Source organism: Nipponia nippon, unplaced genomic scaffold (assembly GCF_047370975.1).
Source record: "Nipponia nippon isolate SJK-2023a ecotype South Korea unplaced genomic scaffold, ASM4737097v1 scaffold_10, whole genome shotgun sequence".
Lineage (NCBI taxonomy): Eukaryota > Metazoa > Chordata > Aves > Pelecaniformes > Threskiornithidae > Nipponia > Nipponia nippon.
The window spans coordinates 2,556,923-2,561,510 of NW_028262291.1; positions in this window are offsets into that span (position 1 = coordinate 2,556,923).

Consider the following 4,588-nt stretch of genomic DNA (forward strand, 5'->3'; position numbering starts at 1 on the left):
TCCGATCAGTGTCACACAGACTGATTAAAGCTTCAGTTACCTGTGTCTATGGGGCTACCTTAGAACAATAAATAGGCATGAGGTGGCATAAGAGAGACCATGTTAGATCAGAGCAATATTCCAGCCAGCCCAGTGTCCAAAAAGTGGATGCCTGAAGAAGGATATAAAAACGGATTCAACAGGGATTAATTATAATCTCTATTTTATTATCATATATGGACCGAATATGCGGTGACTTATGCAATGTGGGAAGGAAAATAATAGCAGCTCTGACCACTGAAATTGTTGCTAGCAGTGATTTAAAGGGTAGCTCTTCTCAGGAATCACTCATTCCACTCCCACTGACCTACTAGGACCTTTGAAATCCCACCCTCATGCTAGATGTCCCAAGTATTAGTCTAACCTTCTTCAGTTCCTTTTGAATTACGAAATAGCTTAAGACACTTCGGCCTGTTGCAATAGAAGTGCATTTACCAGGCTGCGGCTCCTCATGAGGCTGAAAAAGGATTTGTCTTCATTTTTTAACATTTGTTGAAGTGGGCACTAAAGCTACACACACCATGAGAAAAAAATCACAGTAATAATAGATATGAAAAAATCATCACTGCTTTGTTTCTGTGTGATTTTTCCTTTCTGTGTATTTGGAGAATGCACACTCTTAACTATAACATCACAGTAGAGGCTTACCAAAAAAGAGAGACCTATGCCATTAAAAAAGTAATTTCAAACCAGTTTGCTGGTTTTGGCTGGGGTAGAGTTAATTTTCTTCATAGTAGCTAGTGTGGGGCTATGGTTTGGATTCACACTGAAAAGAGTGTTGATAATGCAGAGGTGTTTTTGTTACTGCTGAGCAGGGCTTACAGAGTCAAGGCCTTTTCTGCTTCTCACCCCATCCCACCAGCGAGGAGGCTGGAGGTACACAAGAGGCTGGGAGGAGACACAGCCGGGACAGCTGACCCCAACTGACCAAAGGGATATCCCATGCCATATGTCATCATGCTCAGCATGTAAAGCTGGGGGAAGAAGAAGGAAGCAGGGGACGTTTGGAGTGATGGCGTTTGTCTTCCCAAGTCACCGTTACGCGTGATGGAGCCCTGCTTTCCTGGGGATGGCTGAGCACCTGCCTGCCGATGAGAAGTAGTGAGTGAATTCCTTGGTTTGCTTTGCTTGCATGCACGGCTTTTGCTTTACCTGTTAAACTGTCTTTATCTCAACTCATGAGTTTTCTCATTTTTAGTCTTCCAATTCTCTCCCCAATCCTACCAGGGGGGGAGTGAGTGAGCGGCTGGGTGGTGCTCAGTTGCCAGCTGGGGTTAAACCACGACACTAAGAGTCCCTATATTATTCCTGTTATGTCAAGGTGAGCCGAGTCAACCAATTTTGGAATATAGTATCTTGCTTTCTATCAGGGCCTGCTGGGATTTCTGATGCACTCTTTCAACACACCATTATGAAGCTCCACTTTGCTGAATCAGAAATGCTTTTATACATCAGCCATGCACATGAATAAGCAAAACAAAGCAGGCATGTAGTGCCCATAAAAACACTCATTATAATAGCTTTAAATGTCAGCTGTGGGACATGAGCTAAAAGTTTGATATTGCAGCATACCAAATTTGCTCAATGCATGGGATGGTGCTGTAAGCTTCTTAACCCCACGAATAAAGTTGCAAGCTGTGGATGTGTGTAAATGAGAGAGAGCTTCTCAGGATACTTTTTAATCCTTTTTTATTAACTTCTTCTTTTGACTGCCCTTACCAACCTTTAAATAAAAAAATACCTTCAGTAAGAAGCTTTGACATGCTGACAGCCAGTGAGATAAAACTCAGCCTTCGATTGCTGTGTGTAATTGTGTAAAGAGTGTAGAACATCTGTGTCAATCACACCGCTCAGCTTGGTGTCATCTGCAAATTTGCTGAGGCTGCACTCGATCCCACTGTCTATGTCATTGATGAAGATATTAAACAGTACTGGTCCCAGTACGGACTCCTGAGGGACACCACTTGTCACCGATCTCCATCTGGACATTGAGCTGTTGACCACTACTCTCTGGATGCGACCATCCAGCCAATTCCTTGTCCACCGAGTACTCCATCCATCAAATCTGTACCTCTCCAATTTAGAGGGAAGGATGTTGTGGGGGACCGTGTCAAAGGCCTTACAGAAGTCCAGATAGACGACACCCATAGCTCTTCCCTTGTCCACTAATGTAGCCACTCCATCATGATTTATTCATTCCTCACTTGCCAGCCTTATACATCACAAATTATTTACTAGTTTTTGTTTACCACTTATGGTAAAAAGCTACTATAGACGCAAGCAAGACAAAAAACTTCAAAATGGCAGCCTGCATTATGGTGAAAAAAAATAATTCCGATGTGTAGATTCTTTTGCAGCTTTCTTGACACAAGGTTGCTTTGGTGGTTTTGCAACAGCATGGGTTGTCCCCAGTGTTTGCCTGCTGGCAGGTTTAAACTTGTAGAAGTCATGTTCATTCTGATGAATTAATTGTGTCCTACATTTATTTTAGATTTATAAAATAAAATATTAAAAGCTTCCAATTGAAATTGGATTTTTGCCCCTGCTTTTAAATCCTTTGAAATATGTGGAAAGCCTCCACTTTCATTTAGTGGTCTCCAACATATGTTGCATGAAGGATGAAAGAGGAGTGATGGGTATGTGGGCCGAAAGCATGCAAGTCCAGTGTTGAGCCTCACAGGTGCTGCATGAGGTTGGAGAAGTTTGTATTTTATAGCAATAGCTATAGCTTGTAAACCTAAGCATGTATGTGAATTTTATTTACTGTGCAGAAAGACTTGTAAGCAGGGTTCTATGCAAGTTAGTAATCCACAGCGATTATTTACTGTCTAATGCACATAGTAAATGACTGGGATCAGCATGCTGTTGGAAAAGGGATCTTCCATTGCCTCTCCCTGGTTGTAGCTAAAACTCTGCAGTATTTCTTGCCTAAGTTGTCCTTCTTTGCTAGATTTCTTCTGCAACAAACTACTTACATTGAGTGCAAGCTCCAAGTGCTGTTTTCTGGTTTGGACAGACTTCGTGAACAGGTGAAAAGGAGCGGTTGGAGTTTGAAGGTAGGCCACTTCAAATTAGAAGCAGTATGTGCTTTTTATCCAGAGGACGTTAAGGCAGCAGTCTGGTAGCACATCCTGACTTCTGTGCTCTCTGGCACGAGATGAAATTTAGCAGTGCATAATAACATACTAGAAAAAATACTGAGGAAACTTTTCCCTGACTCAAATAATATGTTCTTTGGACTGTGATTTACAGTTTGACCATCCCTCTAAAATGTGTCCTCTCCAATGAATCAAGGGATCTGGTTTCACCAAAAATCTCAACTCCTTTTTGTTGCTTTAATCCTTTTCATTTTCTGTATCATGGGCATGAGTTCCTCATTTTAACTACTTATATTTAAAAATATTTGGTGACTAAAGGCAATATGTTTTATTTTTAACTAACGTCTCCTTTTTTCCAGTATGGACTGTTAACTTACACCCTTGTTACACTTACCAGTTAAAAATCTGCATATCCCTAGGTAGTTTCATTGTAGTTGTAAATACGACCTGTGTAAGTTATCTTGCCACCTTCATCTCTTGCTAATAACAACTTGTGAAGGGATTTACCTCTGGGCTACTGTCTCTGGTTTTGTTACTCCTGGTATTTTGACAGTCTTTGCTCCCACTGTAAGTTAATTTGATATGAATACTGGTGGTATATCAACTATAATGCCTGGATTTAGGCAGTTGGACTGTTTCTGTGTGAGCTGTCCTTCTCTGTACAATTTATTGTTATTTCTTACCACAAGTACACCCAGTGTCTTATGTGCAGCAGAGGAGAGAGATCCCAGCTAATTTCTTGCAAGTTTATTGAAAGTATGCCAAGAGTAACTGAGATTAAGGCAACAAATCTAAGTAGTTGGCTCTTCCAGGGAGCTGTACAAGATCCCTGTTCCCTATCCTTGTATTACGATGCCTTTCAGGCCTTGATCAGCATTGATCGCAGTCCTTTTATGTTGCCCTCTTCATTCAACTCAAGGGGCATTTCTCCACTCACCTCCTTGTTGCAGCAGGAGAGAGAAACCCAGGTCTGGTTCTACATGCCAGGGTGCTTTCTCCTTTCTCACCAGCGTTCTCCTCGAGTGGTTGTTTCCCTTGGTCACGCTCCCTAGGTCTGTATTGCCATAACCTTTCTGTGTCCACCTCTGGGATCCTGTTACCTCTTTTTCTCTCTATGCATCCCCGACACCTTTCCAACCTGATTCCTCCAGCTCCAGTCCTCCTAGCCCTGCTACCAGGGCATGACTGGAGTGTACTTTACCCTGGCATGGACCGATTGCCCAGGGTCAGTGTGGTTGGGGCTGGTCATGGGAATAAAAGCTTGCCTTCCCTTTTTTTCTTAAGAAAGAAAGTGTGGCTTTGGAAAAATCGGTGGAATATAATTTCCTTGGTTGCTGCTTCTTCAGAACTGCAGCTCTTGTGGAGCAGAAGATTCCTGGAGAAGGAACACTCTCTTGATAAGCAAATTTTTAAATATGACCTCAGATATTAAAAGCAAGGTTGAGGCGTTG